General features: G+C 41.3%; 1 pseudogene; it reads left to right on the top strand.

Moving 5' to 3' along the window:
- The window catches only part of LOC114371549, a 104,925-nt pseudogene extending 78,042 nt beyond the window's left edge, over positions 1-26,883 (top strand).
- Positions 26,884-27,326: the final 443 nt, after the last annotated feature.

Here is a 27,326-nt window from a genome sequence, read left to right as displayed (position 1 = left end):
GAAATAAGCCACATGGTATGACTGAGCATGTACTGCCTAAGACGATGTGACGCCCATACCAAGGCCCAGCACGTCCTTTCCAACATTGAGTAATTCATCTCACATGCGGTAAACTTCTTGCTTAGATAGTAAATGGCTTGTTCCTTTTTCCTAGAGTCATCGTGCTAACCCAACATGCACCCCATAGACTCGTCTAACACAGTCATGTACAGGAAAAAAGGTCTTCTTGTTACAGGTGGCATGAGCACCGGGGGGTTTGCGAGGCTCTGTTTGATCTTCTCGAAGGCCTCTTGGTAGTCGCTGTTCCACAGGACCGCCTGGTTCTTACGCAATAGCTTGAAGATGGGCTCACAGGTAGGGGTGAGTTGCGAGATAAATCTCGCGATGTAATTCAACCTACCCAAGAAACCTTGAACCTGCTTCTCCATGCGTGGCTCTGGCATTTCAAGAATGGCCTTCACTTTCTCGAGATCTATCTCTATCCTTTTCTGGCTCACGATAAATCCCAGTAACTTCCCGGATTTTACCCCGAAGGTGCACTTGGTTGGGTTTAGTTTCAGTTGGTATTTCCGCAGCCTTCCAAACAACTTACGTAGATTGACGAGGTGTTCGTCCTCAGTCCTAGATTTGGCAATCATGTCGTGGAACAACGCTACCATGGCACGCTGATAGGTGGCCCCAACATTTTTCAGCCTGAAAGCCATCACTTTGTAGCAAAACGTTCCCCATAGGGTGACGAAAGTAGTCTTCTCCACATCTTTGGGTGACATCTTTATCTGATTATACCCTGAGAAACCATCCATAAAAGAGAAAAGGGCAAACTTGGCTGTATTATCTACCAGTATATCAATGTGTGGCAGGGGAAAATTGTCGTTAGGATTGGCTCGGTTTAAGTCCCGATAGTCTACGCACATTCGCACTTTGCCGTCCTTTTTTGGGACCGGGACAATGTTGGCTACCCACTCCGGGTATCGAGCTACAGCTAAGAAACCCGCATCGAACTGCTTTCTCACTTCTTCTTTGATTTTTAAAGACATTTCGGGTCTCATCCTTCGTAGCTTTTGCTTAACCGGGGAAGGCCCAGGATTCAATGGCAACTTATGCTGCACAATATCAAGGTCCAGACCTGGCATGTCTTGGTACGACCATGCAAAGACGTCTTGATATTCTTCAAGAAGGGTTATCAAGCCTTGGCGGATAGGTGCTGTCATACCAGTTCCTACTTTCACTTCTTTCTTTCCCTCTCCGGTCCCTAAGTTTATCAGTTTGGTTTCCTCTTGGTGAGGCTTCATTTCACGTTCTTCCTGAGCGATCAACCTCTCCAACTTTGGTGAAAGGACGTCCTCTTCCTCTTCTTCGTTTATTGTTTGGCTTACTTCTCGGTCAAAATCGATTATCGAACCCTCGTTGTTAGGATCCTCAAAGAATCAACCCTCATATCTATACTAATCAAGACAAAAGAAACAAAAACATGCAAAATGATATGAGAGAAGGTGGAACCGCAAGAACAGATGAAACAAGATCTCTTTGTTTATTTAATAAGGTAGGTTTCACAAAACAAAAGAGAAAGGAATCTATAACCTCTAATTACATTGAATCAGCGGTATAGACCTCTGACTGGCTTATCACGCGCCAGTTCCCGACTTGGGAATTGGGATGGCATGGTCGCACGAAACTTGGCGGATCTGGTGGAGACTCCTCTCCTATTGCCGCCACCTCTTCCTCGAACATTATCCCGGCACTGGTGAAACACTGGCTAACATGGTCAGGCCATGCCCTATTTGCCCGGAGTCTTGACGGCGAATTCCTTCTTCCTGGCTTCCCGGGTTCATACCCCAACCCATATTTGTACGGGTTTCCCCTAATGTCGACCACATCGGCATTCCTGTGGCTGTCCTTGCCCAGACCCATTCCAGGCTCATAACCGTGCTTGAGCATCACCCGTGCCACCATTATGGCTGCATTAGAGAACAAGGTAGCAACAGACTTGTTTCCACAGAGGCACAACTCACCACCTCGAAGGATTTGAAAGCTGTTTCCAATGATTCCTCCGCTGCTTCTACATATGGTGCGGAGGAGGGGCAGCTCACCAGCATATCTTCTTCGCCTGACACTATCACCAAAAATCCACCAACCGCGAATTTCAATTTCTGGTGAAGCGTCGAAGGGACCACTCCTAGCGCGTGAATCCAGGGTCTCCCCAAAAGGCAGCTGTCGGCGGGATTTATGTCCATCACTTGAAAAACCACATTGTAAGTGTGGGGGCCTATCTGAATGGGGATGTCGATCTCCCCCATCACTTCCCATCGACTATCGTCAAAGGCTCGTACTACCATTGAACTTGGTTTTAGACGTGACGCATTAGAAGGAAGTTTCTCCAAGGTGGTTTTTGGCCTCTCCCCTCAACGGGAATCTCTTCTTCCGCAAACGCGATATAGTTATTGTTATTTATATGATTAACAATGCCTTCAAAACCCTCAACTGAGATGTCGTATGCTACGTGGGCTTCGTTGAGGACCTTTACCAATAGTGCACGATGAGGCTCGGAGTTTATGGGTGCTTTCCCCTTCGAGGGCAATTCCGCCGAGTGAGGGGGAGCAAACACCCGGCCACTGCGGGTTACACTGCTAAGACCGGTAATGTTGGTCACCTTGGCTGACAAGGAGTCAACCTCGGTTGCCGCCCTTTCTCCAAAAGCGGGAGGGGTATACTTCCATAGAGCGGCCTTATTGCTTTGATAGGAAAACGGCGTTGGCTTGGGCGCTGTCGGGGGGTACATGGGCCTGGAGCCGGTCACATTCCTAGTGAAACATATTACTAAGGCTTTGGGGGTTGGGGGAACCTTCTTTTCTTCTGACTGCATGCAAATCTGTGGTTATTCCCTATCTCCCTTGGACACTTCGAGCTGCTCCCAGTCCATGAGCCATTGAAGTAACTCTTCCACCGCGGGGCATGTTTCCATGTCGTGTGATTCCCTGAGAGGAAACAAACATTCATTGCTTTCGTCTCCGCCACGAGAGACCATGCATGCCGCCTGCAGCGACTGGTAGATGAATCGTCTAGACGTAGCCACATCTTCTAATCTCTTTGCCCCTAACGGCCCATCCTTTTTGATGGCGTTTACACTAGCCCCTCCATGACTGGCTAGTGGATTGGTTTTAATGTTGGGGCCCTCCTCTTGGAATGATAGCCAACCGACATTTATTAGGTGTTGCACCTTATACTTGAACGGCAGGCAAGAGTCAATGTTGTGTCCGGGGGCTCCACTATGGTATGCACACTTGGCATTTGAGTTGTACCACTTGGGGTATGGTGGCTGGAAGACCTTCCCGGGTATGGCCACCACCAAATGATTTTCCAATAATGAGGGCCACAACTCGGAGTATGCCATGGGAATAGGAGTTGTATTACTGGGGGGTGTCGTGCATTGTTATAGCTCGCGCCAGGAGTTGTATTATTGGCTGGCCGAGGAGTGGCCGAAGCTGTGTGTTGGGCAGATGTTTTTTCTGTTGCGGGAGGCCCTTCCACTTGAGTTAGGAGGGAATTTCCGGCTCGGATTGAAAAGTTCAGATGGTTGTGCTGGTATGAGTTTTGGGCATTTTGGGGCGCTTTCATCCATGTTGGGGCAGTGGTGACTGTGTGGGTATCTCCTTCTTTTTTCCGCGTGCCCACCACTGGGGCTCTTCTATTGTTGTTGGGGGCAACGTTGGAGGCATATTCAAACTTTCCTTTTCTCAGTCCGGACTCGATTCTTTCTCTGGCAAAGATGAGGTCTGCAAAGTTAGCTGGCATGTATCCTATCAGCTTCTCGTAGTAGAACGTAGGCAACGTATCTACCATAATCGTGATCATCTCCCTCTCAGTCATGGGCGGGACGACTTGGGCTGCTAGGTCTCTCCACCTTTGAGCATATTCTTTAATGGACTCATGTTCCCGCTTGGTCATGCTCTGAAGTTGGTTCCGATCAGGAGCCATATCCGTGTTGTATTGGTACTGCCTAATGAAGCCAGTTGCCAAGTCTTTCCATGACCGGATCTGAGAAGCTTCCAGATTGGTATACCACGCCACTGCTGCTCCGGCTAAGCTGTCTTGAAAGAAGTGCATCAACAACTTTTCATCCGTAGAATATGCCCCCATCCTTCGGCAATACATCCGAAGATGACCTTTTGGACACGTCGTCCCTTTGTATTTATCAAAATCTGGTACTTTAAACTTGGAAGGGATGACGATGTCAGGTACCAGACACAGATCCGCTAAATCCGAGAACGGGTAGTTGCTGAGGCCTTCTACCGCTCTCAGCCCCTCTTCAAGTAAATCAATCTTTCCCTTATCTTTTGCAAAGGGAACGAATTCTTTAACGGGTGCGGGTGGAGACGGGACATGGCGGACTATGTTTGGTTGGGGCAATTCATGGGGGGCCAGATCCTTGAGGGGAAGTAGAGGGCCTAGATGAGCATCTCCTTCATCATCTTCTTGCAGAGGATAGTCGGCATAAGGAGGGAGTTGCCCCTCGAAGGTAGGGGCTTTGCTCAAATCGTCTGGAGCGGTACGGGGGGTGAAGTCCGGGGGCAAACCATAAGGGTAGGCTTGAGGACTATACCTCCGACCGAAAATCGTCGTGTTTCTGTCTCGACCCAAGTTTATTGCGGGCTGTAGCACCAGTTCCGCTTCCCTAGCCGTATTGGAAGCGGCTGCCATAGCATTATCGTCTATAGTTTTCTGAAGTTTTAGCATGGCCTCCGTGATAGAAGCCATTTGATCTTTTAAGGCCGATAGGTCGGCCTTTATCTGTTCTTGCACTCCCTCTTCATTATCCATCTTTCTGGATCGAGTGTTATAGGGGTGCCTTTGCGCTTTTTTAGTTATGGTGAGTTCCCTAAAGAAACAAACAGTGGTGAGTATGCCACCAAAACACGAATATGCTAATGAATGATCAGAGCACTTGGATCCACCTCAAGGCCTTTTTTAGATAACGTGATGAGTTTCAAAACTTCTTTTTTTATATAAAAAAGGAACAAAGCTTTTATCTAGCCAAGATCATACAAATGTGTTACAACAGAACCTAACGGTTTCTAATTATATGGGCCATCAAATCTATCATGTGTTGACAGTAATTGATTAGCCCGTGACTTTCCTCCGGGGCTGAACACACTTCGGTGATGGCCTTTGCTTTGGCTAGTAGCCGCGGGAGGTCTTGACTTCCATTTAAAGTCAAGGCGAACCTATCCATCCACATGGTTGCTTCTTGATGCAATGCATCAATCACTCTCCCTCTTGCTTCCTTTTCGGCGTACGCTTATGCGAAATCCTCTACTAGTTTTTGTTCATGGTCAAAGACTGGTTTAACTCTTCCTTGTACTTCCTTATGATAGCTAGCATGCTTCGCTCCGTGGCTTCTAAGTGTTGAGCCAAACTCTTCTTGGATCTTAAGCAAATAGCTAACTCTTCCTTTAAGATCATGCCATGTACTCGTGACTGGTCTCTTTCCTCTCTCCAAAGCATGAGCTCATTGTTGCTGCCCCACAAAGCTCCTCGGAATTTATCTCGGCCATGCTCTTCCTTGTAGGCCCTCTTGGTTTCTTGTTCAAGGGCTCTTGCAGTAGCCGCGTTTTCCTCTCGTAACCCGGTACACTCTTTCCAGATGGTTGTAGCGGCTGACTTGAATTTTTCTTTGGCGAGTCTTGCCTTTCCTAGCTTTAATTTTAGAGCTTGGACTTCTTCATCCTCTCCCGGAGCTTCGAAGTTCTCCTCGTTGATAACTTTCAACTTGGAGAGCCAATCTAACCCTCGTGTATGAACTCTTAGCCATTCATGATAACCACCGATGATGCCATTACGGATGCCCCTAAGTTCTTTATCTTTCCTCAACGGGCTTTTCCACGCCTTGTGGACTCTTTGTACCACCTTGAGACTTTGCGCACCGAAATCTCTCACAAGGAAAGGCGAGAGGCTCTCTTCCGTTGGTGCTCCCCTCATGGGGTACCCTAGCCGTCTTATGACAAGTGTGGGATTATAGTTAATACAACCCCTCGTCCCTATCAATGGAACGTTTGGGTAGTCCCCACATGATAAAAGAACTCCCTCCTTTCCTTCCTTCCATCGAGGAAACCAGTTGATCGTGCTGCCTCCTATCCCAGCCAAGTATTGGTCCCAATCTACTCTTCTCTTTTCGACGCACAAGCGATAACTTTGAAGTGGATACAGGTGTGTTATGTCTTGTCGAAATATGTGCAAAACCAACCACACACAAAGAGCAGGTAAGTAGCAGACAATCCGTGCGCTATTCTTCTCGCACCTTCGGTCAAATGTATCAAATAAGTCCTCCAAGATAGCTACCATTGGGCTCTCCTTGCTAAGGTGATATGCAAGGAAAGGATCAATTGCGGCTAGGTCCACCAAACCGTCCATGTTTGGAAAGACGACAACCCCAAAGATTAGCAAAGCTAGTATATCCGCAAACGGGACCCACTCTTCTTGACTTGCCATATCCCTTGCCTTGCCTTCCAAGTATTTCTGCGGTAGGCCCACTACACCGTTTCGAGTTTGCTTCATACGATCCAACTCTCTCGCCGAATCTCCGACCACAACTGCAATCTTGCTCAAGGAGGGAAGAAACCCGGAGAAAAGATACAGTTTTCTTCCCCCAAGAGGGCATCCTAATATCTCCTCAAATTCTTCAACAGTCGGTACTATTTGGAAGTCCCCAAACGTGAAGCATCTCAATGCCTGGTCATAGTATTGGGCGAGGGATACAACAGCTTCCGTAAATACCTCCGCTACGGTCAAATCTAAAATCTTTCCGTACACTTTGCGGAAGGCTTGCCTTTGGAGGGGTCCCATCAACCGTCCCAACTCCTTAAGGCTGGTGACATCTAGGCCCTTAATCTTGACTTGATAAAAGCTTTTTCCGTTTTGATTTGTCACCATCATTTACCTAAAAAGGGGTGGATCAAGGCTCCGATATGAATGATGCAATGCACATGCATGAAACCGAAAGAAAAAACAAGGGGTAATTTACATATACGAGGCCAAGAAAAGATCCATCTTTTTAATACTAGGTTCTAGGCATTATGGAGCCCCAACGTATGTATTAAAAAGTGACGTATTACTCTAGAGAAACAAAATATCACTAGCAAAACTATAATTTATATGCTATTTGCAGAAGAATGCATGAGAACAAATGGCACGGAGCGTGTTTGCTCCATGCCCCTATTTGGGGACCTATAGGATAATATCTTGGGGTCTCTAATAACTACTCCCAATGATTCATGACTCACATGGCTGTTTTCTAGAGGTATCATCACTCAAGATAATAATATTGCGGCGATATGAAATACCAGCGACAATACATTATAAAGAGAGAAAGCTCTAGATGAGGTTTTACTATTATCAAGCAAGTCGGAGACCTAGCATGACCATAGATTCACTTCCACTCCTTAGATTCCCATGAACCCAGGTATAAGGCCCCTTTTTTACTCAAACCCGTGGGTGCTTAGAATGCAGTGAAAAAATGTGAAAAAGACAGCAGTTATTACATTTACACAGTTCCACAAAATGCACACACAAAGTTTCACAATTCCCTAAAATAGGTCTAACTCACAAAAACAGTCCCCGGTGGAGTTGCCAACTGTCGCAACCTACCCTTTTACGGGCGAGCGAGGCAAGGCTCACGGGTGCGTCTTCCAAAGGAGGAAAATGCGCGGAGTCGCCACCAACGTTTATTTGTGGAAAACGTCGGAAAAACCAAAGGAAACCAGTCATAAAGAATATTCCAAGTTCGGGAGTTGTATTTACGTTTGAGGAAGGTATTAGGACCTCTCACGTTTGTCTCAAAGAACAACAGCCTTATTTTTAGAATTGTGTGAAATTGTGTTACCCTAACTTTTATTTCTTTTTTATTTTTTGAGGTCGACAAAAGCGGGGCTCTTGCTCCTACGTACCCTCCATCAAAGAGGAAATCAGACCTACGTAGTTCTTTTTTAAGGGTGAATCAAGCGATTCTTTTTACTTGAAAGGTGATCATTTTAAGGCGTTGGACCTTAAAAATGATCCATTTACTTGGTAAGAAAAGCTGAGATATTGAACTTTCAAATCCTTTTTAGTGATTTTTTGCGGACGAGCTTGACTTTGCGAGTTGATTTTAGCCTTAGTTTCACTTTAGTTATTAGTCAATTCAATTAAGAAAGAGAAATCCCAAAGAGAAACGTCTGATTGATTTTTTTCTTTATTTTACTAAAAGTTATTTTTTGATTATTATATTATTATTTTACCTCTTTTTGGTTTCCAGCGTGGTTACGGCGTGACTGAACGATCGGATTTCACTTTAACAGAAGTTAACGGATATTACAAATCAAACGATTGGTGGAAATTTATTTTATTTTTTGATTAGGTGAGAAAATGACTTAAGTAAATGACTGAAGCACGTCAAAAGGGGGTACGAAAAGTAAACGAAACGAGAATAAAAGTACACGAAACAAATGGGGACCACCATGGGTACATAAAATGAATTGAAAAGTTCAATTTCGGGTACTTACCGGTTGAAGACCAAAGAACAATGAAGAACAAACGATGAATGATGAAGAACAGTTGAAAACCTTTGAGAAATCACCCACGGAAACGTTACGGAAGCGCCTCGGCTTGGATTTTCTTCACGGAAACAATTTTCCTCAGCAATTTCAAGTGAATACGAAGTGCCAAGAAGGCTGAACCCCTTCCTTCTTCACTCCTCCCTCTATTTATAGCAAAATAGGGGAGGAGCTTGCCATCCAGCTCGCCCAGGCGAGCCAGCTTGCTTCCTCCAGAAGCAACTACCTTCTGGAGGAAGAATCTGGAAGGCCCAAGTGGGCCTGGTTGCTATTTGCACCCTTTTTTTACTAAACACACCCCCTTTTGCTTTTTTTGGTGATTCTTTTTCCGTAACGTTACGAAACTTTACGAATTTCGTAACAATACTTGTTTTCTTTCCGTAAGGTTACGGAACCTTACAGATCATGTAATTACTCCTTTTTTAGCTTTCGAAAAGTTACGGAAACTCACGAATTGCATAACAATACTTCCTTTTGATTTCCGACATGTCTCAGAACTTCACATATTTTGCAACAAAGGGTGCCAAGTACCTTGAAGCGGTCAATCAAAGGTTGGATGCCATCAAACAATAGTCCCCGGACGAAATTAGGGTATGACACTTAGCAACATGGAGAGGAGTATGATTGATGCTGCCAGTGGTGAAGCTCTTGGTGATATGATCCCTGCTGAGGCTAGGAATTTGATTGAGAAGATGAATTCCAAATCCCAACAATTCAGTGCAAGAAATGATGCTATTGTCCTTAGAGGAGTCCATGAGGTGGCCACAGATTCATCTTTGTCTACTGTAAATAAAAATCTTGAAGGAAAACTTGATGACTTGGTCAACCTAGTAACTCAGCTTGCCACGAATCAGAAATCTACACCTGTTGCAAGAGTCTGTGGTCTATGTTCTTCTGTAGATCACCATACAGATCTCTGTCATTCTTTGCAGCAATTTGGAGTCAATGAGCAACCTGAAACTTATGCTGCAAACATTTATAATAGACCTCCTCAGCAACAAAACCAACAACAACAGAATAATTATGACCTTTCAACCAATAGATACAATCCAGGTTGGAGGAATTATCCAAATTTGAGATGGACAAGTCCTCCACAACAGCAGCAGCCTGTCCCTCCTTTCTAGAATGCTACTGGTCCAAGAAGGCCATATGTTCCTCCTCCAATGCAGCAACAGCAGCAGCAGTCACAACAAAGACAACCAGCAACTAAGGCCCCTCCTCAACCTTCCTTAGAAGAGTTAGTGAGACAAATGACCATCCAGAATATGCAATTTCAGCAAGAGACAAGAGCCTCCATTCAAAGTCTGACAAATCAAATGGGCAGATGGCTACTCACTTGAACCAAGCTCAGTCCCAAAATACTGACAAATTGTCTTCATAAACTGTGCAGAATCCAAAAAATGTGAGTGCCATCATCTTGAGGTTTGGCAACCAAGTTCAAGTGCATCCACCAGTAGCAGCACCTACACCTGAACCTGTCAAGCTTCATTCTACACCTAAAAAAGAGGATGAGATAGTTGCACAAAAGAGAAAGCTTCCTAACAAAATTATTCATGCAGGTGGACCTTCTTCTAGTAATTTTGACTTACAACAACCTCATATCCCTCTTCCATTCCCACCTAGAGCAATTCCAAACAAAAAGATGGAAGAATTGGAAAAGGAGATCTTGGAGACCTTCAAGAAAGTAAAGGTGAACATACCTCTGCTAGATGCCATCAAGCAGATTCCAAGATATGCCAAGTTTCTAAAGGAGTTGTGCACCCACAAAAGGAAGCTCAAAGGCAATGAAAGGATTTGCATGGCATTGATAGGTAATTCTATTCCTCACATTCCTGAGAAATGTAAGGACCCAGGTACTTTCTGTATACCTTGCATTATTGGGAACAGTAAATTTGAGAATGCCATGCTAGATCTAGGAGCATCAATTAGTGTCATGCCTCTGTCCATTTTAAATTCTTTATCTCTTTGACCTTTGCAATCTACAGATGTGGTGATTCATTTGGAAAATAAAAGTGTTGCTTACCCCGCAGGTTTCATAGAGAATGTGCTGGTTCGGGTTGGTGAACTTTTTTTCCTGTTGATTTTTATGTTCTTAATATGGAAGAGGGATTTTCCTATGGTTCAGTTCCAATTATTTTAGGCAGACCATTTATGAAAACAACCCGAACCAAGATAGATGTTTATGCTGGCACATTGTCTATGGAATTTGGTGATATTGTTGTTCATTTTAATATTCTTGATGCCATGAAACATCCATCTGAGGATCATTCTATTTTTCGTGCTGAGATAATTGATCAGATTATTGATGATTATATGTTTGATTTTGATTTTGTTCTTAATGGTAGGAAACATCCATTTTCATCTGATCTGCATACTTGTCACTCCTTATGCATTGAATTTGAATCTGAGTTTGAATTTGATCTTATATCTGATTTTTATGCTGAGAGTGAATTTGAATTTGAATATGGTTCTGATTTTCTGGGTGTTGTACCTCTTGATGTTGATTTTTTAGAGTTAGAATGCACTAACCATGTTACAGGAAGTACATATACTTCTGACTTGCTTTATGAGGTACAGGCTGAGGAACCTTTTTCTTCTCCTTCCCTAGTTCCTCCCACTGTTCAGCCACCACCCACACCAGACTTGAAGTCCTTACCAGCAAACCTCAAATATGCTTACTTGGAGGACTAGGAAAAATTTCCAGTGATCATCTCTGCCTTCCTTGCTTGTGAGAAAGAGGAGAAGTTGTTGCTAGTTCTCAAGAAGCACAAGAAGGCCATTGGATGGACTTTAGAACACATTCCTGGTATTAGCCCATCTACCTACATGCATAGGATACTTTAAGAGGATGGAGCTAAGCCAGTGAGGCAGCCACAACGGCGACTCAGCCCCATCATTCTAGATGTGGTGAAAAAGGAAGTGACCATGCTCTTACAAGCTGCAATCATCTACCCCATTTCTAACAACCAGTGGGTGAGTCTAGTTCAAGTGGTTCCTAAGAAGATAGGCCTCACAGTGATTAAGAATGACAAGGATGAGCTTATCCCCACAAGAGTGCAGAATAGGTAGCGAGTCTGCATTGATTATAGGAGGCTGAACCAGGTAACCCGAAAAGATCATTTTCCCCTGCCATTCATTGATCAAATGCTTGAGCGCTTGGCAGGTAAGTCTCATTACTGTTTTCTTGATGGTTTTTCTAGTTATTTACAAATTCATATTGCTCATGAGGATCAAGAAAAGACCACATTCATCTGTCCCTTTGGCACTTTTCCCTATAGGAGGATGCCCTTTAGCCTATGCAACGCCCTTGGTACCTTCCAGCGGTGTATGCTTAGCATTTTTAGTGATTTTTTAGAGGGTTTCATATAGGTGTTTATGGATGATTTTACTGTTTATGGATCCTATTTTGATGCATGTTTGGATAGTCTGGATAGAGTTCTTAATATATGCATTGAAACTAACATTGTGCTGAATTTTGAAAAATCTCACTTCATGGTAGAACAAGGTATAGTTTTAGGGCATATAATTTTGAATAGGGGCATAGAGGTAGACCCTGCAAAAATAGAAGTTATTTCACAATTTCCTTACCCCTCTTACGTACGAGAGGTTCATTCTTTTCTTGGTCATGGAGGGTTTTATAGGCGCTTTATTCGGATTTTAGCAAGGTGGCCCTTCCATTATCCAATCTACTGCAAAAGGAGGTGGAGTTTGATTTTGATGACCAATGCAAAAAGGCTTTTGATTTCTTCAAGAGTGCAGTGACTACCACCCTTATCATTCAGGCACCTGATTGGACAGCCCTATTTGAGCTAATGTGCGATGCATCCAATTACGCATTGGAGTTGTCCTTGCTCAAATGATTGATAAGCTGCCTCGGGTAATCTACTACGCTTCCAGAACTATGGATGCTGCTCAAGAAAATTACACTACCATAGAGAAGGAGCTATTAGTGATAGTTTTTGCTCTCGAAAAATTTCGTTCATATTTGCTTGGTACTCGTGTTATTGTTTATACTGACCATACAACTCTGAAGTACCTGTTGAAGAAGGCTGAATCAAAGCTTAGATTGATCAGGTGGATGCTTTGGCTCTAAGAGTTTTATTTGGAGATCCATGATCAGAGCGGTGCACAGAACCTCGTGGCTGACCATCTGAGTAGGATTGAGCATGTGTTGGAGGACTCACCCATTCGGGATATTTTTTCGGATGACCATTTGTTCATTCTGTATAGTATTTCTGATTCCTTCCCCACTCCATGGTTTGCTAATATTGTGAATTATTTGATTGCTTCATTTTTCCTCCCTTAGCATCTAAAGCTCAAAATGATAAAATTAAGAGTGATTCTAAGCATTATATTTGGGATGACCCCTGTTTGTGGAAGTTGTGCAGTGACCAAGTTATTAGGAGATGCATTCCAGACCATGAGATTGACTCAGTCCTGCAATCTTGTTGCAAGGTGGCCATCTTGGCATACAGAGGACAGCTCGTAAGGTGCTTGACTACGATTTCTATTGGTCCACAATCTTCAAGGATGCGTGGAGAATCTGTAGCACTTGTGAGCCTTGTCAGAGAGCAGGCAGCTTACTTTCATGGAGACAACAAATGCCTCAACAACCCATGTTATTCTGCGAGGTGTTTGATGTCTGGGGTATAGATTTTATGGGGCCTTTCCCTGTCTCTTTTGGTTTTGTTTATATTCAACTTGTTGTTGATTATGTATCAAAATGGGTGGAAGCCAAACCCACCAGAACTAACGATGCTAAGGTCGTTTTGGATTTTGTTAGATCTAATTTGTTTTGTAGGTTTGGAGTCCCTAGAGCCATCGTTAGTGATCAAAGCACCCATTTTTGTAACAGGTCCATGTATGCCTTGCTCAAAAAGTATGGGGTCGTGCACAAAATTTCCACACCTTACCACCCCCAAACTAATGGGCAGGCTGAGATTTCAAACAGGGAGATAAAAATAATCTTGCAGAAGATTGTGTAGCCGAACAGAAAGGATTGGATCACCAGGCTGGATGATGCTCTTTGGGCGCATAGGACTGCCTACAAAGCACCCATAGGAATGTCTCCTTATCGGGTTGTCTTTGGCAAGGCATATCATCTTCCTGTAGAGATAAAGCACAAAGCCTATTGGGCTGTAATGACCTGCAACTTTTGTATTGATCAGGCTGGAGAGGAAAGGAAGTTGCAACCAAGTGAGCTAGATGAGATCCGGTTAGAAGTCTATGAGAATTCCAAATTCTACAAGTAGAAGACCAAGAAGTTCCATGACAACATGATAGCTAAGAAGGACTTCGTGGTTGGACAGAAAGTTTTATTGTATAACTCTAGGCTCGGACTCATGAGTGGTAAGTTGAGGTCAAAGTGGATGGGTCCTTTTGTGGTGACTAATGTTTTTCCTTATGGTACAGTTGAGATCAAAAGTGAATCCACAGATAAGAGCTTCAAGGTCAATGGACACCGGCTGAAACCATTCCTCACAAATCCCAGCTTATTGGATGTAGTGGTGGAGGAGACCTCCTTACTTCACCCTACTTCTCTTCCGCCATGACTTAGGGAGTTTTCTTTTTCTGTGTCCTTCTTTACTTTTATTGCACTTGTCCAAATTTATTGATTGTTTTGATTGTTCTTGATCTTATGATTGTGCTACATTGAGGACAATGTGTCGTTTAAGTGTGGGGAGGGGGGAGATTTTTGTTGGGTTTTCTAGTTTAATTTTGTTAGGTTTTCTAGGATAATTTTGTTATTTTGGTTTTATAATTTTGTTATTTTGGTTTTATGTTTTGTGTTCAACATTGCACGTTTCTCTTTGAATTTTGGGTTGTGTACAGGTAATGGGTAATTGTTTTTGAAATAGGAGTTCTTGGCATTTTGTGAATTGAAACCCTTATTTTTCTCTACATGCCAAGTTAGTTTTGAAAGTTTGAATTGAAAGTGATAGATTTACCCTTGGTGAAAATTTGAGCCATCATCATCTATTTTATTCGGTGTGTTTTGCCCCATTGATTTCTTGCACAATAGTCTTGGCTTAACTCTTGTTGATATTTCTTGCTTCACATGCATTGTGGGAGATGATTTAGGCATTTGGTTCTTATAAGCCTCTAGCCAAATGAGCCTACCTTGAATTAATTCCTTTGATAGCCCCTTTGAGTCTATGTTCCCCTTTCTTTGTTTTGAAGCTCATTACAAGCCTTAAGTGAAAAACCATGATTTCACCCTACCCTTAAGGAATTTTGGAGCTTTGTTTTGGGAATAAGTGTGACGGGGGGGAGGGGGGGTGTATGTTTCATTGGATGATATTTTTTGTCGGCCATGCTTGATGTATATACATATATTGCCTAATTGTTGCTTTACTTTTCAACTGCTTTCAGTTGCTACTGTTCACGTTCAAAAAAAAAAAGAAAAAAAATCAAAAAGGAAAAAAAGGAAAAAAGAAAAAAATAAATAAAATAATAAAAAAAAAGAAAAAAAATGAAGTTGAATAAATGAGGTCTTGGTTTGAAGACTTGAATTGGTTTGAGGACTTGGTTGATTTTGTTTTGGGTTTACTTTTTAGTTTTGGTTTTGGGGTTTACTACTTTTTTTTTACTTCCCACTTATTCCCTATTGCTCCTCTATTCCTTTGGGTTTTAGCTACTATCCCATACTTTCCTCTACATTGTCCTTGGCCCCATTACAACCTTAAAAGACCATTTGATCCTCATGTGCTTGTGTGTGTGGTGTGGTTGTCAATTTTAGAGTCTTGCCAAGTCTATGTGGTGTTTGTTTTCATGGGTGCTCTGAGATTAAACAGTAGCCTAGACACTTGAGAGATAGAGTGCATATTTTGTAAGACTTTATCACTTTTCGTTCTTGAGCTGATTGACTATCTTGCCATGTTCGAGATGCTTGGATGATTTTCATGATTGTCTTGATTCTTTTACTATCTACGTGTTGGGTGCTGCCCATTCCTTTCATTTCTTGAGATTCATTGAGAAATATGTAATTGTTTTTGTGTTTGTTTGTTTCTCTTTAATGTCTCTGGATTTGTTCCTTGCTTTGCTTTTTAATTTTGCCCACGAGTGCAAAAGGCTAAGTGTGGGGGGATTTGATGTCTCATTATTTTCTCCTATTTCTTAACCCTTTTTGTCACCATTTTAATTACTAATTAGCCTTAATTGTAAAATTTATTATGCAGTTTTATCATTTGGGCCTATTTGACTAATTTTGTGTTTTTAATTTAATTTCAGGACAATTATAAGCAATTGGGCTTGAATTCGGAATTGGGCTTGGACTTGAAGAGAACAGACAATTTTAGTTTATCAAATCTTATCTTATATAAATTTTATTTCATCCAATCTTATCTTATCTTATCTAGATTTTATTTCATCTAAATTTTATTTTATCAAATCTTATCTTGTCTTGTCTAGATTTTATTTTATTTATGGGCTTGGACTTAAAACAAATTTGCAAGCTTTGGGGCTAAGAACCTATATAACAACACCAAGGCTTTAGTTTTAGAGGCCTTTCTCATTTTGTTGAGAAAGAATAATTTTAGGTTTTGCAATTCCAGTTTTTACTATTCATGTAGCAATAAAATTTTGTTTTCTGCTTTAATCTGCAATTTCGTTTTCTACTAATTAATGGAAGCCTAAGTCTCCAGCGTTGTTTTCTCTTGAGGATCAAGCACAACTCACTTTGAGGTTTTATTATTACTATTGAATTCTGATCAATTTTTCCTCTTCACCAATTACTCTATATTTGTTGTTATTAATCCATGCATGCTTAGTGCTTGATTAATTGTCTCTGTGCATAATTTACGTTCATGCTTAATGATCAGTTTTGTTCATGATTGATTGGTGTATGTGTTGCTTAATCACATAATGACAACCTTATGTTAAATTTTTCTTAGTAATTTAATTTAGGGTTGGATTAAGTGGTTGAACTGATAAAGGATAAATCCTCGTAACCTAGGATAAGAGACTTGCTTGTGAATCAAGGGGAAACAACATGTTTTAATTCTATTATTTTCTAATTAAAATTTGCTCGCTGTTTAAATTACAAAAACAAACACACCCCCAATTCGTTACTATTTTATTACTATCTGTTATGAACGTTTGGTTGACCATTTCTCGTTGAGAGACAACCTAGGATCACTTCCTAGATAATGCATTTTTAATGTTTATTTGATTCGGGTATGGCCTCGATCAGTCTCTCTTCTGAAACTTTCGCATTGCATTTGTGCGTTCATCTTGCATCCTTCACCGAATCTTCACAAATCATCTTCAATCCATGTAAGCTTCCAACTTCATTTATGCTTCTTCTCTTGTTAATACCTTAGGATAGAAGACATTAGGTTAGGAATTTGATTTTTTAGGTTTAAATTGTAAGTAGAACAAATAAAAGTTATGACTTTGTTAGGAGTTATTAGGGGTAGATAATTTTGATTGTGTTGCATGTCTGATAGGGGCCTAGTAGAGGCCTAAAAGAGGAAGTTGAAAGACTTATTCGTCTGCATTTTTTCTTCTCTAGAAAATGCGATTAGCTCGCTAAGCGCATCTGATGGGCTAAGTGAATTCATCAAATCTACTTGAATTTATGCATTTACAGACAAACTCGCTAAGTCAGCATGTCTGCGCTAAAAGAGTTCATCCATTTTGTTGAATGTTCATCTTCCTTATGAACATCGTAGCTAAGCGACTGCCGTGTGCACTAAGCCATTGTACAGATCATTAATGACAAACCTGTGGCTAAGAGAGTGTTGTCTCGCTAAGCTCAGGTACCTTAGACAAATATTTTTGTTGACTGCCTCACGCTAAGCTGCGCCTGTCCCAACTAAGCACTATTCGTTGCGGCAGAGGTTGGGCTAAGCGAGCCTAGTCGCTAAGCCCATACAACTTAGTCAAATATTGGAAGTGTTGCTTGCGCTAAGCGTCGTTCCCTTAGGCTAAGCACTATTTGTTGTGGCATGCATAAGGCTAAGCTGACACTGCTCACTAAGCCATTGTGTGAAATAAAAGTGTTTTGCGCTAAGAGAGTGCCTATCTCGCTAAGCTAATTATGCAGTGAAAAATTTTCCGTCATGACTAGCTAAGCGCAACCCTGTTGTGCTAAGCCAGTGTGTTGTTTTTCCTTAGGCACGCTAAGCGAGGGGTGTCTCACTAAGCGCACGTTGCCAAATTCAGTTTTTATTTTTTGTTTCAATTTTGATAACTTCTGGTCTAATAAACTAATGGGTTCTTTTTATTGTAGATGGCATCCAGGAAGAGGAAGAGCACTGCTCCCAGACCTCAAGCTTAGTATGATACGAGGAGATTCCATTCTTTGGACGCTTGGAATAGATACACTGATAACATTCTCAGCGGAATATCCTTCCGGAGAGAAATGTGCAGAATTATCATACTAAGTTGGACGAGTTTAAAGTGGAATTGGAGAGGCAGAATCTACACAAATGCCTCACCAATCTCCAAGATGGAAGCATAGATGTAGCTGTGGTGAAGGATTTTTATGCTAATTTATACACCATAGAGGACCAATCCCCAAAGCAAGCCAGAGTACGAGGACACCTGATCAAAATTGATGAAGACAGCCTGAATGAGTTCCTTCAGACTCCAGTGGTATTAGAGGAGGGGGAATCTTTATCAACCTACTCTAGATTTTCCAGGTTGAGGACTAATCCTTAGGAGATTGAAGTCAGGCTCTGTATTCCCCGCAAGGGGTTTGTTTTGAATGCTGAGGGCCAACTATGGAAGCTTCTCAGAAAAGATCTGATGACACTAGCTCAGACATGGAGTGTCTTCTCTTACTCCAACCTAGCTCCCACATCCCACACCTCAGATTTGAATATGGATAGAGCTAGGTTGGTCTATGGCTTGGTGACTAACATGGACATGAACATCGAAGCCCTTATCTCAGGTCAGATTTCTTCTATTGCTCAGAGTAACTCCTCTAGGCTCGAATTTCCATCCTTGATCACTGCCCTATGTAGAGCTAGAGGAGTTACCTCTAATAGTCTAACTTATGAGAGCTTGAGCCCGGCCATTAACTTGGCCTAAATTAAGAAAAACTTTTGGAATATGGATGATCTAACAGTTAACTTCAGAGGGGCAAGGAAGGCAAAGGTGAGACCAGCTGATGTTCCTTCTTTTTCTACTCTACCAGCTCTTTCCACTTCCGCTACTCCTACACCAGCTCCTCTAGGCTCATCTACTCAGGACACTCAATGCTTTGAGTCCATGCTTTAGAGTCTTCATCAAGGACAGATTTTATTAATGCAGAGCTTGCAGGTTGTAGCTCCTCCAGGATCCATTCTAACAGTTGAGCAGTTTTTAGAGAAGGTATGTTGGCCAGGAACCCTGCCTTCTTTTGTGAGGGAAGGTGGAGGTCCTAGTGCTCAGGTACCTCAGCAGGTACAGGATGCATCTTCAGAGGCTACCATCCCTAAGTCATTCATTTTTTAGGTAGGTAGGTCATAGGTAAGGCAGGAGGCTGCTACTCTAGAGAGATCACCACAGATTTCACCAGATCCACCCTCTCTAGTGGTGGATCAATCTTATCTTCACCAGCCAGTAGACCCTCCTACACCAGTGCATGAGTGATGTGTCATTATTTTCTCCTATTTCTTAACCCTTTTTGTCACAATTGTAATTACTGATTAGCCTTAATTGTCAAATTAATTATGTAGTTTTATCATTTGGGCCTACTTGACTAATTTTGTCTTTTTAATTTAATTTCAGGAGAATTAGAAGCAATTGGGCTTAAATTCAGAATTGGGTTTGGACTTGAAGAGAGCATGCAATTTTATTTTATCAAATCTTATCTTATCCAGATTTTATTTCATCTAGATTTTATTTTGTCCAGATTTTATTTCATCCAATCTTATCTTATCTTGTCCAGATTTTATTTTATTTTATGTATGGGCTTGGATGTAAAACAAATTTATAAGTTTTGGGGCTGAGGACCTATATAACAGCACTAGGGTTTTAGTTTAGAGAGTTTTGAAGAGGAGAATAATTTTAGGGTTTTGCAATTCCAATTTTTACTGTTCACGTAGCAATAAAATTCGTTTTCTGCAATTTCGTTTTCAGCTTCAATTTGCAATTTCATTTTCTGCTTCCAATTGTAATTTCATTTTTCGCTGATTAATGAAAGGCTAAGTCTCCAGCGTTGTTTTCTCTTGAGGATCAAGCACAACTCTCTTTGAGGTTTTATTATTACTATTGAATTTTGATCAGTTTTTCCTCTTCACCAATTGCTCTGTATTTGTTGCTATTAATCCATGCATGCTTAGTGCTTGATTAATTGTCTCTGTGCTTAATTTACGTTCATGCTTAATGATCATTTTCGTTCATGATCAATTGGTGTATATGTTGCTTAATCACATAATGATAGCCTTATGTTAATTTTCGCTTAGTAATTTAATTTAGGGTTGAATTAAGTGGATGAACTGATTAAGGATAAATTCTCGTAACCTTGGATAAGAGACTTTCTTGTGAATCAAGGGGAAACAACATGTTTTGATTTTGTTATTTTCTAATTAAAATTTGCTTGCTGCTTAAATTACAAAAACAAACAACCCCTCCAATTCGTTACTGTTTTATTACTATCTGTTATGAATGTTTGGTTGACCATTGCTCGTTGGGAGACGACCTAGGATCACTTCCTAGATACTGCATTTTTAATGTTTATTTGATTCGAGTACGACCTCGATCAAATTTGGCACCGTTGCCAGGGAGCAATGGTCCAAAGGTTCCTAATAGTGTTTAGTTGTTTTGAGTCTAGCTCTGTTGCTTAGTGTGTGAGTGTGTGTTGTTTTGTTTTGTGTAGTGTTCTGTTTCCCATTTCAGTCGCGTCCCCTGTTAGCGCTTCCCTGTTTCAGTTGCTCACAAAATTGCGACTGATTTTGTGTAATGTAGTTTAATGCTGATTTTTTGTGTGTAATGTTGTGAACAATGTTTAGCGACTGATTTTGCAATTTAATTGGCAATTTTTGTTTTGATAGTTAGAGTTGTTATTTTTGCCTGATTTTTTGTATGGTAGTTTCTTTCGATCCATATTTTGTGTGAAAAATACCAGGAGCACTTGGTGTGGCTCAATTTGAGAGAGACCAAAATTGGGAACTTGTTTTAGCAAAACTTAAAAGGCCATAAATTTTGCTCCGGGTATCAGAATGACTATTATTATATATGTATTTGGGGTAGAAGAAAATTTCCGATGCTGTGACAATCGACTGGAGGTCCATTGCCGTTTTAAACTTGAAAAATCAGTTGTTTACTAAGTTTTTTTTAATATTTTTCAAGTATTATTGTCCTATTTTTCTAAACTTTGTTTAGGTAGTTTTCATAGTTAGACTTTGAATTTTTGTTTGAAATTTTTTGTGCTATCTTTTCATGATTTTAGGGTGTTCCTCACAAAATTTCAGCTCATTTGGATATCATTTGAGTATAGTTATAGTTTTACCCCCTTGTTAGATGCTTGTTGAGAAACACATTATTTGCTGCATATAGTGCATGACTAGGGGCAATCCAGGTGATTTACAACCATTTGATCCTGAAATAGATAGAACATTTCATAGATTAGTTAGGCATAGTGTGAATCCTTGTCATTTTGTCCATTTTGAGCATCCTGAGCATTTTGAGCATTCTGTTACTGGTGATTGTGAATATTGTGATTTTGAGCATTCGACTACTAAATTTCATACTGAGAACATGGCTCAACCTCCACCTCGTGAGAGGACTCTTAGGGAGATTTCTGCACCTAATTTGACTTATGAAAGCTTGTGCATTCAATATCCTGATGAGGGTGTTCCATATGTTCTCAAGACTGGACTAATAGATTTTCTGCCCAAGTTTCATGGTCTTGCAGGTGAAGATCCTCATAAGCATCTTAAGGAGTTCCATATTATTTGTTCCACCATGAAGCCTTCTGATGTCCAAGAAGATCATATCTTTCTAAAGGCTTTTCCTCATTCTTTGGAGGGAGTGGCAAAAGATTGGCTATACTACCTTGCTCCCAGGTCCATTTTCAGTTGGGATGACCTTAAGAGGGTGTTCTTGGAGAAATTAATCCCTACATCTAGGTCCACTGCCATCAGAAAAGACATTTCAGGCATCAGGAAACTTAGTGGAGAGAGCTTGTATGAGTACTGGGAAAGATTCAAGAAAATGTGTGCAAGTTGTCCCCACCACCAGATTTCTGAGCAACTCCTTCTTCAATATTTGTATGAGGGACTTAGCAACATGGAGAGGAGTATGATTGATGTTTCCAGTGGTGGAGCCCTTGGTGATATGACCCCTGCTGAGGCCAGGAATTTGATTGAGAAGATTGCTTCCAACTCCCAACAATTCAGTGCAAGAAATTATGCTATTGTCCTTAGATGAGTCCATGAGGTGGCCACGAATTCATCTTTATCTACTGAAAATGAAAAGCTTGAGGGAAAACTTGATGCCTTAGTCAACCTCGTAACTCAGCTTGCCATGAACCAGAAATCTGCATCTGCACCTGTTGCAAGAGTCTGTGGTCTATGTTCTTCTGCAGATCACCATACAGATCTATGTACTTCTTTTGCAGCAATCTGGAGTCAATGAGCAACCTGAATCTTATGCTACAAATATTTATAATGGACCCTCTCAGCAACAAAACCAATAACAATAGAATAATTATGATCTTTCAAGCAACAGATACAATCCAGGTTGGAAGAATCATCCAAATCTGAGATGGGCAAGTCCTCCACAACAACAACAACATGTCCCTCCCTTCCAGAATGTTGCTGGTGCAAGCAAGCCATATGTTCGTCCTCCAATACATCAACAACAACAACAAAGACAACAACCAACTGAGGCCCCTCCTCAACCTTCCTTAGAAGAGTTAGTGAGGCAAATGACCATCCAGAATATGCAATTTCAGCAAGAGACAAGAGCTTCCATTCAGAGTCTGACAAATCAGATGGGGCAGATGGCTACTAAGTTGAACCAAGCTCAGTCCCAAAATTCTAACAAATTTCCTTCACAGACTGTGTAGAATCTGAAAATGTGAGTGCCATCACCTTAAAGTCTGGCAAGCAATTTGAAGTGCCTCCACCAGTAGCAGCACCTACACCTGAACCTGTCAAGCTTCATTCTACACTTGAAAAAGAGGATGAGATAGTTGTACAAAAGAGAAAGCTTCCTGATCATGAGGGAGTTAACAAAAATTTTCATGCAGGTGGACCTTCTTCTAGTAATTCTGACTTACAATAGCCTCTTATCCCTCTTCTATTCCCACCTAGAGCAATTCCAAACAAAAAGATGGAAGAAGTGGAAAAGGAGATCTTGGAGACCTTCAGGAAAGTATGGGTGAACATACCTCTGCTAGATGCCATCAAGCAGATTGCAAGATATGCCAAGTTTCTGAAGGAGTTGTGCATCCATAAAACGAAGCTCAAAGGCAATGAAAGGATTAGCATGGGCAGAAATGTGTCAGCATTGATAGGTAAATCTGTTCCTTCCATTCCAGAGAAATGTAAGGACCCAGGTACTTTCTGTATACCTTGAATTATTGGGAATAATAAATTTGAGAATGCCATGCTAGATCTAGGAGCATCAGTTAGTGTCATGCCTCTATCCATTTTCGGTTCTTTATCTCTTAGACCTTTGCAATCTACAGATGTGGTGATTCATTTGGCAAATAGAAGTATTGCTTACCCCGCAGGTTTCATAGAGGATGTGTTGGTTCGGGTTGGTGAACTTATTTTTCCTGTTGATTTTTATGTTCTTAATATGGAAGACAAATTTTCCCATGGTTCAGTTCCAATTATTTTAGGCAGGCCATTTATGAAAACAGCCTGAACCAAGATAGATGTTTATGTTGGCACATTGTCTATGGATTTTGGTGATTTGTTGTTCATTTTAACATTCTTGATGCCATGAAACATCCATCGGAGGATCATTATGTTTTTCGTGCTGAGATAATTGATCAGATTGTTGATGATTATATGTTTGATTTTGATTCTGTTCTTCGTGGTAGGAAACATCCATTTTTATTTGATCTGCATACTTGTCACTCCTTATGCATTGAATCTGAATCTGAGTTTGAATTTGATTCTATATCTGATTTTTATGCTGAGAGTTGTCATACCCTAATTTCGTCCGGGGATTATTACTTGATGACATGCAATGAATGAAGTCCCTAGACGTCTCAGAAATCGAAAGGAAGCAGGCTTGCGTGGTTCGTGAAATTCCGTAATGTGGCGGAAATAGAAAAGAGGTGTTTTTGCGCAATCCGTGAGTTTCCATAACTTCTTCGAAAGCTAAAAAAGAGTAAATACATAATCCGTAAGGATTCGTAACCTTGCGGAAGGAAAATAAGTATCGTTACGAAATTCGTAAAGTTTTGTAACGTTACGGAAAAAGAATTACAAAAAAATAGAAAAGGGGGTGCATTTAGTAAAAAAGAGGGGGTGTAAATAGCAACCAGACCCACTTGGGCCCTCCAGAAGATTCCTCCAGAAGGCTGTTGCTTCTGGAGGAAGCAACCTTGCTCGCCTGCGCGAGCTGAGCTCGCCTGGGCGAGCTGGGCGGCAAGCTTCTCCCCTATTTTGCTATAAATAGGGGAAGAAGTGAAGAAGAAAAGGGTTCAGCCCCTTAGGCACTTCTCTCTCTTTCGAATTTGTTGAGGAAAATTAGTTCCGTGAAAAAAATCCAAGCCGAGGCGCTTCCGTAACGTTTTCGTAATGTTTCCGTGAGTAATTACGCGAAGATTCTCGACCGTTCTTCAAAGATTCATCGTTTCTTCTTCGTTTTCTTCAGTCTTCAACGGGTAAGTACCTCAAACCAAGCTTTTCAATTCACTCTATGTACCCGTGGTGGTCCACATTTTGTTTCATGTATTTTTATTCTCGTTTTCATTTACTTTTTATACCCCCTTTTGACGTGCTTAAGCCATTTATTTAAGTCATTTCTCGCTTAATCTAAAAATAAAATAAATTTCCACCGATCGTTTGAATTGTATCATTCGTTAATTTTGGTTAAAATGAATTCCGACCGTTCGGTCGTGCCGTAACCACATTGGAAATCAAAAAAGAGGTAAAATACTAATATAATAATAATAAAAAAATACCTTTTAGTAAAGTAAAGCGAAAAATCAATCGGACGTTTTCTCTTTGGGATTTCTCATTCTTAATTGAATTGACTAATAACTAAAGTGAAACTAAGGCTAAAATCAACTCGCCTAGTCAAGCTCGTCCACAAAAAATAGGATTTTGAAAATTTATCATTTCTGTTTCTTACCAAGTAAAATGGATCATTTTTAAGGTCCAACGCCTTAAAATGATCACCTTTCAAAGTAAAAGAATCACTTGTTTCACGCATAAGGAAGAACTACGTAGGTCTGATTTCCTCTTTGATTGAGGGTACGTAGGAGCAAGAGCCCCGCTTTTGTCGACCTCAAAAAATAAAAAGAAATAAAAGTTAAAGATAACACAAATTCACAATTCTAAAAAATAGGTTGTTGTCCTTTGAGACAAACGTGAGAGGTGCTAATACCTTCCTCAAACGTAAATACAACTCCCGAACTTAGAATTTTCATTTTGACTGGTTTCCTTCGGTTTTTCCGACATTTTCCACAAATAAACGTTGGTGGCGACTCTGCGCATCTTTCCTCCTTTGGAAAGCGCACCCGTGAGCCTCGCCCTCGCTCGCCCGCAAAGGGGCACGTTGCGACAAGAGTGAAATTGAATTTAAGTCTGGTTCTGATTTTTTTGGTGTTGTACCTCTTGATGTTGATTTTTAGAGTCAGAATACACTAACCATGTAGCAGGAAATACATACACTTTTGACTTGCTTTATGAGGTACAGGCTGAGGAACCTTCTTCTTCTCCTACCCTAGTTCCTCCCACTGTTCAGCCACCACCCACACCAGACTTGAAGTCCTTACTAGCAAACCTCAAATATGCTTATTTGGAGGACAAGGAAAAATTTCCAATGATCATCTCTGCCTCCCTTGTTGCTGAGCAAGAGGAGAAGTTATTGCTAGTTCTCAAGAAGCACACGAAGGCCATTGGATGGGCTTTAGAACACATTCCTGGTATTAGCCCATCAACCTGCATGCATAGGATACTTTTAGAGGATGGAGCTAAGCCAGTGAGGCAGCCACAATGGCGACTCAACCCCGTTATTCTAGATGTCGTGAAAAAGGAAGTGACCAAGCTCTTACAAGCTAGAATCATCTACCCCATTTCTGGCAGCCAGTGGGTGAGTCAGTCCAAGTGGTTCCTAAGAAGATAGGCCTCACAGTGATTAAGAATGACAAGGATGAGCTTATCCCTACAAGAGTGCAGAATAGCTGGCGAGTCTGCATTGATTATAGGAGGCTGAACCAGGTAACCCGAAAAGATCATTTTCCCCTGCCATTCATTGATCAAATGCTTGAGTGCTTGGCAGGTAAGTCTCATTACTATTTTCTTGATGGTTTTTCTGGTTATTTACAAATTTATATTGCTCCTGAGGATCAAGAAAAGACCACATTCACCTGTCCCTTTGGCACTTTTGCCTATTGGAGGATGCCCTTTGGCCTATGCAACGCCCCTGGTACCTTCCAGCGGTGTATGCTTAGCATTTTCGGTGATTTTTTAAAGAGTTGCATAGAGGTTTTTATGCATGATTTTACTGTTTATGGATCCTCTTTTGATGCATGTTTGGATAGTCTGGATAGAGTTCTTAATATATGCATTGAAACTAACCTTGTGCTTAATTTTGAAAAATGTCACTTCATGGTAGAACAAGGTATAGTTTTAGGGCATATCATTTCCAGTAGGGGCATAGAGGTAGACCCTGCAAAAATAGCTATTATTTCACAATTGCCTTACCCCTCTTGCGTGCGAGAGGTTCGCTCTTTTCTTGGCCATGCAGGGTTTAATAGGCGCTTTATCAAGGACTTTAGCAAAGTGGCCCTTCCACTATCCAATCTGCAGCAAAAGGAGGTGGAGTTTGATTTTGATGATCGGTGCATAGAGGCTTATGATTGCCTCAAGCGTGCGTTGACTACCACCCCTATCATTCAGGCACCTGATTGGACAGCCCCATTTGAGTTGATGTGCGATGCATCCAATTATGCATTGGGGCTGTCCTTGCTCAAAAGATTGACAAGCTGCATCGGGTGATCTACTACACTTCTAGAACTTTAGATGTTGCCCAAGCAAATTACACTACCACAGAGAAGGAGCTATTAGCGATAGTTTTTGCTCTTGAGAAATTTCTTTCATATTTGCTTGGTACTCGTGTTATTGTTTATACTGACCATGCAGCTCTGAAGTACCTATTGAAGAAGGCTGAATCAAAGCCTAGATTGATCAGGTGGATGCTTTGGCTCCAGGAGTTTGATTTGGAGATCCGTGATCGGAGCGGTGCATAGAACCTCGTGGCTGATTACCTGAGTAGGATTGAGCGTGCGTCTGAGGACTCACCCATTCGAGATGATTTTCTAGATGACCATTTGTACATTCTGTATAGTATTTTTTATTCCTTCCCCACTCCTTGGTTTGCTAATATTGTGAATTATTTGGTTGCTTCTGTTTTTCCTTGCTTAGCATCTAAAGCTCAAAATGATAAAATTCAGAGCGATGCTAAGCATTATATTTGGGATGACCCCTATTTATGGTAGTTGTGCAGTAACCAGGATATTAGGAGATGCATTCCAGACCATGAGATCGACTCGGTGCTGCAATTTTGTCATTCTTCTGCACCAAGTGGCCATCTTGGCATACACAGGACAGCTCACAAGGTGCT

The sequence above is a fragment of the Glycine soja genome, chromosome 2 (assembly GCF_004193775.1).
Source record: "Glycine soja cultivar W05 chromosome 2, ASM419377v2, whole genome shotgun sequence".
NCBI lineage: Eukaryota > Viridiplantae > Streptophyta > Magnoliopsida > Fabales > Fabaceae > Glycine > Glycine soja.
Note: the sequence above shows the minus strand (reverse complement) of the source record. Positions and strands in the feature narration are given on the sequence as shown.